This window comes from Sciurus vulgaris (genome assembly GCF_902686455.1).
Source record: "Sciurus vulgaris genome assembly, chromosome: 4".
In the NCBI taxonomy this organism is placed as follows: domain Eukaryota; kingdom Metazoa; phylum Chordata; class Mammalia; order Rodentia; family Sciuridae; genus Sciurus; species Sciurus vulgaris.
In genome coordinates this window covers 81,259,073-81,272,536 of record NC_136464.1, presented here as the reverse complement: position 1 = coordinate 81,272,536, position 13,464 = coordinate 81,259,073, and the positions used below count along the sequence as shown (strand labels likewise).

The following is a 13,464-nucleotide window of genomic DNA, read 5'->3' as shown; positions in this document are numbered from 1 at the left end:
GCTGGAGCCTCATGTTATCAGGCAGGCTGTTAAGTGTCTTCGAAGGCATTACTTTCGCTGAATATATTTAATTTCAAAAAGTTAATTTAATAAAAGTCAGTATAATTTCTACCTCATTAAATTATAAGGTTCTTTGGTGAAGGATGTTATTTCCATAAAGTTAATGCTATGTACGAATTAAAGTGTGGTATATGTGATAGAAGGGGAATAATTGGATTTTTGTAAAATTTGTAAATCTAACAAGTATCAGAGCTTTTCCCATTTTTGGTACTTAAGTGTGCACATATCTTTTATGTTCATGGAAAGACAAACACTAGAGATAAGTGTAGTAAAGTAGAAAAATTGGTAAAACTTAATTCCTATGGCCAGGTGTGATGGTACATGCCTAAAATCCCAGCTATTCACAAGGCTGATTTGAGCTCAAGGCCTGTTTGGGCAGTTCAGTGATATTGTCTAAAAAAGAAATTCTTGTTTCTCCTTTTATACTATTTGAACAAAAATGCTAGATTACATATTAATGGTATTTGTTATTTGTTTTAACAAATCCTCCTCCTGCAATCTGAGCTTCTTCAAATTTTTATATGACAGCATGTGTTTCTGGTGAGTTTTGCTCATTTACCAGTTATTATTTGTTGTTCAGTTGTTCCTTGAGGCAGTTTTTGAAGGCTGGCTAAACTAACATTGCCTATCTACTAATTAAATTATTTAGTAGTTGTATTAGTTAGCTTGTCATTGTTATGACAAAATACCTGAGAAAAACACCTTAAAGGAAGAAATATGTATTTGGGCTCATGGTTTCAGACATTTCAAACTGTAATCAGCTGCTCTATTGTGTTGGGTTTGTGGGGAGGCAGGGTATCATGGCAGGAAGTGGGTGGGGAGTAAATCTGCTCACCTCATGGTGGCCAGGAAAGAGAGAGAAAGGAAGGGGCAAGGACAAGATATACTCTTCCAGGGCATTCACCCTTTGACCTGCTTCCTCCAAATAGACTCTACCTCTGACAGTTTCCACCACCTCCCAGTAATGAAACCACCAATGGATTAATCCACTAATGAGGTTAGACCTGTCCTTAAACTCCCCATTCCTGAACACTAATGCATACTCTCCAACACATGTGCCTTTGGGGAACATTCTAGACCAAAACTATATCAGAGATCAACTGATGATCCCAAATAAACCTGTAGAAAACTGAATCTGTGATGTCCATGTCAGAGAAGACAAAATTGTCCCCCAATTTTTAAAGGGAAATTTTTAAGTAAACAAAATTTGAAAGAATGGTACCATAAAATCATTCATTTTTTTTAAAGAAAGTGCAATATGAAAGCATAATATGTTTAGATTTGGCAGCTAGATCCAATACCCACCACTTCCTTTTAAAGCTATAGGCTCATAGTCTCTCCTTACCAAAAGATGGGTAGATTCAACTTAGTATGGCTGTTCTGTGAATCTAGCCATATAATAAATAAAAATTGACTGACCATAGGTCTTGAATGTCTGGTTTAGCCCCAGATTTCTTTTATGTTTTAAATGAGATATTTTATGAGCCATGACAGATTTGTACATGTATTAATCTATTCTCAGTGCCAATAACACAATATCACAGACTGGGTATTGTGGTTCTTGGAAGTCCATAGTCAAGGGGTCACATCTGTGCTGATCTTCTTGCTGACCCAGTCCCGAGGTGACACAGAGTATCACATGGTGAGGGACAGGGAGCATGCACGTGTGTCTTTTTGGTTCTCCCTCCCTCCTCTTATAATTCAACCAGGATTCAATCATGGGGCTCATCCTAATGACCTTGTCTAATCAGAACCATCTCCCAAAGTCCCCTACTCTAAATACCACAGTAACATTAAGGTTCCACCCTCTTAATACCTCACAATGGCAATTAATTTCAACACATGAATCCTTAGAGGACTCACCTTAACCATATCTAAACCATAGCAGTAGACTTCTACTTTGTATATACAGCTTCAGCCATGCTCTCCACTCCTATTGATCTTGACTAACTTTGAAGATGATGCTCCCTTTTCTGACCCTTTCCAGGTATAACTTAACCAGCTTGTATCTTTGAGGACAAAATATAGGACTATGTCAATAAAACGAGGTAACAAGGCGCACAGGGTAATGTGGGAAAGGGGTGGTATGTAGCTTCTTCTGATATGGAGGGTCACTGGGAGAAGTAATTCACACTAAGGTCACTGACTGGCAGCCAGTGTGTCTACATTGTATTTTTACCTTTAAAATGTTTCAAGCTACCAGGAATCCAAACACTGAGATTAATGGGAAACTGGATTTTTATGGGTAGGTTTATCTTAAATATAATGTAGAAAATGGAGGCTGGGAATCTTTCTAGTTCGAGAATCTGGTTGCTCTCATTTATTGTAGTATAAATATACATTTGTTATATAAATATGCATATGGATATTTATTTCATTTTTGGCACAAAACTTTATTTATTTATTTTTGGCAATAATGTCTATAGCGATAATCTAAAAGAAGAAAGTGCTCAACTTCATATGTTTTACAAATTTGTTGGTGAATACATAACTCACACATACTATTTATTGACATTTACCACTCACGATGTACGTATTTGGATCAGGTTGCCATGTAGGACTAGCTACACTGAAGTAAATGTACTACATGCAACCTGATCCAAATCTTGTACTAGTACTACATAGCAACCTGATCCAAATCTTGCTGAAGAAGCAATGGCATTTACTTCAAAAGTTGACAGTTATGTTAAGAAGACTTAAGAAGACTGTTCCTGAAGATGATTTAGCATGTGCAACTATGGAAGGGGTGTTATGTTCCTGTGAAGTATGACTTTTCACTTAGATCAAATGTCTATTTTAAATTAAATTCACTCGTGTGTGTGTGTGTGTGTGTGTGTGTGTGAGTGTGTGTGTGTGTTACTGGAGATTGTACCCACGGATGCTCTACCACTGAGCTATATCCCCAGTCTCTTTTTTTTTTTTTTCTTCTTTTTTTTTTGTTGGGGGTGTTTTCCTGGGGATTGAACTCAGGGGCACTTGACCACCGAGCCACATCCCCAGCCCTATTTTGTATTTTATTTAGAAACAGGATCTCAGTGAGTTGCTTAGCATTTCACTTTTTCTGAGGTGTATTTTGTATTTTATTTTATTTAGAAACAGGATCTCAGTGAGTTGCTTAGCACTTCACTTTTGCTGAGGCTGACTTTGAACTTGGGATCCTCCTGCCTTAGCCTTCAGAGCTGCTGGGGTTATAGGTGTGCACCACGGTGCCCAGCCCCTAACCTTTTCTTGAAGCAGGATCTTGCTAAGTTGATGGAAGCTGACCTTGAATTAGTGATCCTTGAATTAGTGATCAATTAGTAATCAGGAGGCCTTAGCCTCCTGAATCACTGGGATCACAGATATGTGTGCTACTGCCCAGAAATTCAACTCACTTTTGATCTTATGTATATTTTTTGTGCACATAAGTGAGGTGAAAGCTTTAAAATATTGACTGCTTTGGCAGAAGAACTTTGCCAACATTCAAAGGATTCCAGTTTTCCATCAGTATAATATTTTATATGAGTCTCTGACTTAGGATGGTTTGAGTTAGGATTTTTAAAAAAAATTATAATGGTGCAGAAGCAGTATCTATCACTGTACCATATGATATTCTCCCTTGTGGGCAAGAGTATAGAGCCGAAGCTTCCTATTAGCCATGTAATCTCAAGAGTCAATAATTGATACTTTACAGTGTACTGTGTTGTTAGACAAGGATGTTTAATATGTATAAGTGCATTTTCAACTTTTAGTTTTAACTCACCATGAGTTTTTTAAAAATTTGTTCTTTTTAGTTATACATGACAACAGAATGTATTTTGACATATCATACGTACATGAAGTATAACTTCCCATTCTTGTGGTTTTACATAATGTGGTAACTCACCTTGAGTTTATTTGGACAAAACCCCATTGTAAATTGAAGAGCATCTGTATTAGTTTCCTATTGCTGCTATAACAAGTGACTTTAAACGTCATGGCTTCTAACAACATCAATATATTATCTTATAGTTCTAGAGTTTAGAAGTCTGAAATGAGTCTAACAGGTTAAAATAAGGTGCCACCTAGTCTGTTCTTTTCTGGAAGTCCTAGGGAAAAATGTTTCTTGCCTTTTCTGGAGGCTATCTACCATTGTTTGTCTTGTAATCCCTTCAAAGTACATCACTTTAATCAATTTCTGTGGTCTTATTTCTTTCTGCTAACTTTTATCATCTTGCTTCCCTCCTAAGAGAGTCTTTGTGTTTGGACCCACCCAGATAATTTAGGATAATTTTCTCATATTGAAATTCTTAATTACATTAGCAAAGTCCCTTTGTCATGTAAAGTGACAGATGCATAGGCTTTGAGAATTAGGACGTGGATATCTTTGGGTGCTCATTGTTCTTTCTTTCACAGATGCTTAAATATATAGTCATATTAATTTTAATTATAGTTTGATCACTATGTGGAATAAATATGGTTTTTAGAAGTCTGTCAAATGAGACAAATTTGATCTTAATATGAATGCTGTTGTAAATTAAGTTAAAAAGTTCAATATTAAAGATAAATCTTTATTTACTTTTGAAATGATCAGAAACTTGACAGAGTAGTATGATGAAAACAGTGTTCTTATAAAATAAGGAAATTCATGGAGCAGAAAAGTATTTGAAACAGATTGTGGTTCAATAATAATTGATGTACCCATAATTGAATCACAACAATCTGGAATATTCTAAAAATAAAAATAGATGCTCTAGTTACCAATTTTTATAGGCACAAAGACACACATATAAACTAAACTAAAAAAAATCTTTATGTTGCAGCTGACATTGAATTATAAAACTGAATGAATGCTCCAGCATGGCAGTCCTCCTTTTGTTGCCCAACTTCAGTTGAACCCTCAAATATCTAAGGTTATGGAGGACTAACTTGCTAATAAGCAATCCTACAGTGGTATTGTACTGATTTGTCAGTAAGTCATCTAAATTATGGTTGTGGATTCAGTGATCAAGATCAAACTTTGAATCAAAGTGTTCAAAAATTGAAAACGAAACAAAATACAACCTGAAGCTTTCAAAACTTGTGAAAAAGCAAACACGAAGTTACCCTTAGTCATTGAAATGTATTCTTATAAAAGTATGGAAGAAAATAAAATTTAAATATTCAATTTTTTTTTTTTTCTGTGTGGTGCTGGGGATTGAACCCATGGCCTTGTGCTTGCAAGGCAAGCACTTTACCCACTGAGCTATCTCCCCAGCCCCTAAATATTCAATTTTTATGCAAGGTTTAATTGTGAAAAACTTGTAATGGCACTTTGAATTCTTGATTTCTGGGAAGACTCTTCTGATAAAGCTCCTGATTTTAATCTGATAAACTTATATTGCATATCAAAATACAGTGAAATTAAGAAGAAAGGTCTATGATTTCCAAATGAATTATACAGCTTATTTGATGATTTTTAGTCTTTCAAAAATATTTGTCAACCAGGCATATTCTGAGAACAGTAAAAATATTTGGATGAAAGTACTTATACATTTCAATATGAAAAAAAAATTGAGGGCTGGGGTTATAGCTCAGTTGGTAGAGTGCCTGCCTTGCAAGCACAAGGCCCTGGGTTCAATCCCCAGCACCACAAAAAAAAAAAAAAAAAAAAAAAAAAAAAAAAAAAGAAAATATCCTCCACTTAGCAGACTGCTATTATCTGGAGATATTTTTGCAACTTGACAAAAGGCATTTTCTCCAAAATGATGTGACCTAGCAAGAAGAGTTAATAGAAAATGTCAACAATTTCAAATTTGGGAAACTTAGGATGTAATTTCAAAGCAGATTACAGCCAATTTTGTAAAGAAGTGATATATTCAAAGTTATATTCTTTAGAAAAATATTACTTATTTTTATTAGAGGCATACTTAACTATAGATACAAGTATGTGGTTAAATATCAACCATAATGACTCCTATTTTGTGACTATTTAGCATTCAAATAATAAAGATGATCTTCTCTTAATGTTGTTTTAGTATACAGGAATATATTTTATGTCTTTTAATGGCAGAAAAAGGTTTTTGGATAAAGCTTCATAGGTCTAAGTTGATCAATGAATATTTATGATTTTAAGTAATTAATATTTTACCACATTTTTTCAATCTCTAAATGTTCTGGGACTGTCTGATCAATTATATTGTAATTCTATTTATAAAGCCCTTAGCACAGTGCCTGGCTCATTGTAATCTCTTATTATTACCATAAGAGGCTTAGTGAGAAATCTTCTGAGCCACATAACCTTTAATAATCCTTTTCTTTGGCCTGTGGAGTACTTCCTTACATATTAAGTTCAACATTTTTTGTGTTGTTTTATTTTTTAATCTATTCCAAATGTGCCTTTTCTTTTCCCTTTCTTTATCAACTATTTTTCTATTTCCTTACTCTAACCGATGCAGAGTCTCGAGTCTTATTCCAGGTCTATGAATTGGAATCTGCATTTTTAGCAGTTATTCACAACAGTTATTGGAGAACTTTTGCCCTATTGCACCAGAATAAAAAGGCCATCTGTATGGAATGTTCTAGGGATGCTTGGTTGGCTCCAAGTGATGGGAGAAGAGAAAAAAGTAGCAGACTATGATGATGCCATGAATGAGAATAATAGGGGAAGAGAAGTAGACAAAAGGACTATGTGATTGATATTTCAAATACCCTAAATTATATATACATATGTCCTTCAGTCTGTGTCTTATACTGAGTGGTATTAAGGATGGTGAAGTTGATGATATTGTTAATTATAATGGTAATAATACTAATAGCTCACTGAAGTTACCAAACCAGAATCTACATTCCACTGAGAATCCTAATTTGTACACATAATGAGAAGTACTATTTGAGAAGTCCTATTCCTAAGCAGTGTTTTTCAAAGGCCCACTGTTTGAAATCAGTTTAGTAGTGTACTTCCTGCAATATAAACAGGAATGATGACAATGAAAGGGATTAAAATAGAATATATAGGAAACATCAGGATATGATAACTATGCAGGAGAGGTTGATATTGGTTTAGGAATTTTTTTTCAGTGATATGTGTGTGCTGGACTATGATATAAAATATATTATGTGGGAAAAATTGATAAATATTGTCTGGACAACTTTGTTGTGACAGGTTAAAAACTAGGCTCTGTACACCTACTCAATTTCTGGCATTTTGTATCAACTCTGTCCTCACTTCTACCTGGAATCCTTCTAGTTAATCATGGAAACTCTGTGAAGAAGGAAATGCTGAACTCTTATTACTTGGTAGTCATTTGTTCAAGTGAGATTCAAACAAAACCCATTAGGATATAGATAAAAGTTCTACGTATAGGCCTAAAGCAGAGTTTCTAAATCTTTCATTAGAGCTACTCCTTAGAGACTGGGGATATAAAAGTCAAGCCTTTCACCTGTAATTTTGGAGTTTCTTTGAAACCACCTTATTCTTTCTTTAAAATTTATGAGAAATCATGTGAAAGAACTTTCACAAATCAATAAGGAAAAGACAATCCTATAGAAAAGTGGGAAAAAGTCTCCAAATGTTACTTCATATAGGAAAGTATCCAAATAGCCAAATAACATATAAAAAGGAATTCAAAACCATTAGTTTTCAGGGAAATGAAAAATGCAAATTAAAGCTATAGTGAAGTACAACTATTCCCCCTAGAATACAATGATTCATATCAAGGAGTGAGTGACCAGGATGGAAGAGTAGCAACTCTTCTACCCTGCAGGTGGGATGTAAGTTAGCTCAGACACTCTACAACAAAAGGAATTGACTTTTTTTAAATTTGAAAACAATTTTAAATTTAAAGAAAGAATATGAAAATATTTAAAATAGTACAAATGACACCTGCAGATTTCTTGCCAAGGTCCGCTCTTTCGACCATTTACTCCATTCGCTTTATTTGCCCATTTGTTTTAGACACACACAGAGACACGTGCATTTTCATTTGTATATTTTTTCCCCATTTTCACCCAGCTTCAACAATCATCAGTCATTTGCAATCATTTATACTCACTGGTATAGCTATTTTGGACAATTTTATAACTGAACATATTGCAGCATGAACATAAGACTGATAAATCTCACAAATGTAATGCTAAATGAAAAAAAAAAAAGAGAAGATGATTTTGCTTAAAAATGAACTACACCAATCTATGGTGTCAGAAGTGAGCATAGTGGTGGCTTTGCATGGATAGTAGAGATGAGAAGGAAGCATGACAGAGGCTACTAGGACACTGGTAATAGTCTATTTTTAATTATAGGTTGTACTTATATTTTTGTGTTCATTTTATTAAAATTTATAAATGTGTCCACTTTTTATATCCATTATAATTTGGTACAAGTTAATTTTAAAGATTTATTCAAAGTTTATTCTCCTAAGAAATATGTTTCTTTTACTATAAAAATGATATTTCAGATGATAAAGTATTTGGTTAATCTTTCTTTAAATAGGTAAGATATTGTTGCCGTAAATTTAAAAATTAAGAAAAATTGATTTGAAGTGATGAGGCCTTGCATTCAGGCAGTTTCTCTTTTTGTCTTATTGTCAAAATATTTAGAATACTCCAACATATATCATTGCAGTAGTGTAAATGCTAAGAGGGTTGTTTCCCTGCCTTTCCAGTTATATGAGTATGAATAATTATTTCAGTCTTCTGTTGGTGAAAACGTTGTACACCTATCTGCTGCTAATGGGACAAGTTACTTATGTCAGAGTGAACTGAACAGTTCTTTATCTTCTTTACCATCTCCCAGGAATACTTCATCCTAATCTACACTTCATTTTTTATTGCACCACCTTATTATGTGCAGTAAAAATGTTCAGTTTTATCACAGAATTGCTCATTGAGTGTTCAGTCTTGAAAAAACATTTGCTATTAAAATGAACTATGCAAGACATTCTCTAAAAATTATATCATATTTCACACATGCACTAACAGTACATCCATGAATCCATCATCCACATATAACATATTTTAACACTTCGACACATTTGCTGCAGATCTTTGTTAAATGAAATGAATTTTTAAATACATATTCTTTCACAGCCTCTCTTTTCTATCTTAATCCTATAAACATACTTTTTTCTTCTTCCTTGCCTCCAAAGCACAACCCTCCTGAAGTTAGTACATATTTCTATAAGTGTTTTTATTCTCTTAAGACATATATGTATATAACATATTTAATATGTTTAACATTTTACATAAATTGCTGTATACTTTGTTTATCCTTTTGCACACATTTTGAGATATTAAAATAAGACATTTTAATTATAGTCAAATATTCCATTTAAGGAATATGACATAATTTATCCATTTCTATATTGTTGGTAATTAATAATTGTGTGCTATTACTATAGTGGTGATACAGAGGTGGTTTTGGGCTGGGTCTATATTACATTGAAATAGTATCTCTGGGCACATGTCTGAAAGCCAGGTTGCTAGGCTTTCATATCACATCCATGTTATTGCTTTAGTAGATTTTGCCAAATGGTTTTCCAAGTGGGTGTACGTATTTGCATTCTTATTGGCAATAAATGGGATTTTCATTTCCCTACATTCCTTCCAACACTTGGTTGTGTTAGACATTTAAACTTTAGTTGTTAGTTACTTATTATTGCTAAAGCAAACAGTGGATTAACTTACCTTATCTATATTTTCATCTGTTTTTTGTGAAATATTTTTTTCTGTATGAACTCTGATCTGTCCTTTACTTATAGCTATACAAATATTATATACATATGTTTGTAGAATATCAAACATTTAAAGGTATTTCCCATCTCCTTAATGATCTATATTTAAAACAAAGTATCAGAGTCACATTTTTGTTGTATCTGCATTCCTGTTTATTGTTTTATGTTTTCTGATATTTATATATTTTGCCATTCTACTGAAAATATCAGTGCTGCTCATAAACAGTTCCAATGTACCACTGAACCCTATAGCCTCCCAGGAGCACAGATCAAAAGTCTGGATCTGGTCAGATTAAAGCAAATGAACACAAGGACAGAAGTTGCTACTTTGTAAGGGCTCCCTGGTGTGACACCTAGTGGAGGCATCAGCACTTGAGAACAACAGGATTAGCTCAAGCCCCAACCCTTCTAGTCTCTGGTGCAAAATTCTGCTTGGGGGAAAGTGCTGGCTGAGCCCATCTCATGGAATGTGTGACCACTACGGATCATGGTTTCATTAGCACCTCCAGGAGCTTGAAAACACTTTTGCTATATCCAAGGTGAAATGATCTGTACCACATTTCAGCAAGCTCATCAGAGACCTCGCTTTTCCCTTGCAGTCTTTATTAATCTCACACCATCTCCCTGAAGTCTCAGACCATGCTCATTTTTTACTCCGACCATCACTTCTTTTAGAAGTGGCACCATTCCCTTTTTCATGCAGGCTCAAATGCCTGAGACACAGCTCTAATTCATGATGTACCTTTGTGTGTCTCCTCATCCAGAAGCCATTGAGACATTAATTCTCTCTCCATAATTTTTCTTCAAGCAACTGCTTCATTCATCTGGTGATCATTCTGTTTTTGACCTACTTACACATATCACTTGGTATATCAGTTAAGATTGTCCTCAGCAGTTCTCTTTGTCTTCCTCTCATGGATGCATAAATAGCTGAGTCAGCTCTAAACTACACTATCTTCAGTGATTTAGTTTTTCTTGCATATTATTTTTATTAAATAAAAAAAATCTTTAGAAACTCTAGCAGTCTTACCCTTTTATTTCATTGATTAGAACCACATCACATACCCAATTGCTCTCTAAACTAACTGGCAGTGGACTTAGAGAAGCAATGATAGGTTGGCAAACTACACTCCACAGGCCAAATACAGCCTGATGCTTTTATTCTGTATAACCTAGGAGATAAGAATGTTTTTTACATTTTTAAATGATTGAAAAAGATCAAAATAAGAAGGCTGTTCTATGATACACAGACATTATATGAAATTTAAATTTCAGTGTCCATTAATAAAGTTTTATTAGAACACAGTTGCATTCACTTATTTACTTATATAGGTATATTGGTTGTCATTTGCTTTGTGTTCCAGTGACCATTAACAATCAATAAAAGGACTAAGGAACTGGACAGATACTTCACAAAAGAAATACAAATGGTCAAAAATATATGAAAAAATTTTCAACATCTCTAGCAATCAGAAATGTAAATCAAAACTACTCTAAGATTTCACTGAGATAAATAGTTTTGACTAAAGACCACAAGGATTCAAAAACCAAAAATATTTACTCTCTGGTAATTTGCAGAAAAATGTTTACTGAACTCTGGCTTAGATGATAATTCTTTTTTTCCTCAGAAAAGGAGTCCCTTTCCCTGAGTGTATTGCAGCTGGTATGATTATGGAATAACATCAAGGTTGTGTTAGCAGAGCCCTGGAGGATGATAAGTATTGAAAGATCCACAAGTGTCAGCCTTCTTGGGAACATTACAGTGGCAAACCTGCTTCTCTGCTGGGCTGCTCATATCCTCCCCACCCAAGTCAGCTTGCATGCTGCTGACAGAGTGATTATCCCAGAACATTCTTCTTACTGTGCTATTTTCCTGCTAGCCCTTCATCACTTGTCAAGTAAAGACCAAGCTCCATCTGTTGTTCATTGCCCTCTGTGCTCTGGATCCCTCTTGCTGCCATGTATAACCTACACTTTAGACACATCAGGTATGTGGATGCTCTTTATTTCTGCAAGTATGGCCTCTCCTTTTACATTGACACGTTTTATGCTAGTTCTTGCTTTTACTTAGAGAAGCCCAATTACTTTGAGTTGCCATAATCTTAATCCCAACCATCCTCCAATTTTCACTTTAACTTCTCCCAGAAATTTTCTCTGATGTTACCATCCAAATAACTTTTATTATCTTTAAACTCCAGAGTAGTTTGCCTGTATCTTTTATGATAGTAACAAAATTCTGACCTTTCAACAGTCTTTCTTACCCTTTTCTAGAAGAGAGTAAGGTCCCTGAGGTTGAAAATTATCATTTTAAAATCCATACAGTAGCTTATACTCAGAAGATACCATATAAATGAGAATATGTTAGAATTTGGGGCACAGTTTTATGATATCAGAATTATACCTTAATAGTGGCATTTTAAAAGCCAGTTATTTGATGTACAGCTTATTAGGAAAAACCTCATTTATAGATCTAATGAAGTTCTGACACATATGTAGACATTTATGATTATACTCAAAGTAACCATCAAATTCAACCTTTTTTGTACACACTATTTCAAAAGTGAACCTTAATAAACACAGTGCATGTAAGTGATTAATAAAATTGCCAAAGATAAGTACATCTAAAACTTTCAATGGGATTGGCCATATGCATAGTTCTGGGGGAAGATGAGGAAACCACATTCACTCACATTAAGGAGCACCCAGTTACATACAAGTTAACTACCAAGGATATATGTGACAAGAGGCACAGGACAGAAATGTATAGGGAAACTGAAGAAGGAAAACATTTCTTTGTGAGGCATGTAACAAAGGATGATGTGAGGCATGTAACAAAGGATGATATGAGGCATGACTCCAGGAAAGTCTATGGGAGTCATATTTCATAAAAGGAGAGATTCCTAATGTAACTCAAAAATTACATAATTCAAAACTAGTGTGTAAAGATCAGCAGGCATTATTGTTTGCAGACTGAAGTGACAAGGGCAAGTGTGAAAGTGTAAACAGTTTACAATTCATTTCTAATGGCTTTGCAGTGATGTGGTTATTGACAGATATTTTCATTGAGGATATTTTAATAGGTCTTTTTTGCATTGTACCCTATTAGTAATTAGCTAAATTGTGTCTGCATTATAGGATTTCACCAAGAAGAGCAGGACTGATAAAAGATTCTCTGAGATTTTTGTAACACCTATAGTTGCAATATGGCTAAATGCAATTCAAAGCACTATCAGAACTATTTTAGTCTTTGATGTCTAACTACAGGGTGCTAAAATGCAATCCCTGCTAATGTGAGAATCATTTTCATCTCTCTGAAAATTGTTTTAGTCATGTGGAAGCCAAAGCAGGATACTGCTTATGTGTCTCAGGTATGGTTAACTCCTGAACATTCTAAATAATCTCTGCAACCTCAGAACTAGTTTAGGAAGATTTAATAGAAAAAGAAAGTCATATCAAGAGACCTAGTTCTTTGTAAGTAAAAATTACATCAGCAGGTGAAATTCTGTTCCTGAATGGTATTTTGTTTCTTCTGTGCAATGTCATCAGTGCTTCGTTGATGAGTACATGTTTGCAAACAGCGAAAGTCCCATATTGGAATACATACCAACCAAATCAACTTGCTTCTCTTTGCTAACTGTTTTCACTCTCATAGCACATATAGAAATAACCAATTTTGAATTATAATATTATTAAAGAACTTGGTATTCATGAAGTGGGACTTAGATTTTTTTAATCC

At 34.3% G+C, this 13,464-nt stretch overlaps 1 protein-coding gene across 3 annotated transcripts in view; it reads left to right on the top strand.

The window, feature by feature from the left end:
• LOC306660154 (cGMP-dependent protein kinase 1) overlaps positions 1-13,464 on the top strand; it is a 1,225,718-nt gene that overhangs the window by 959,801 nt on the left and 252,453 nt on the right. The gene's annotated exons all lie outside the window — the stretch shown is intronic.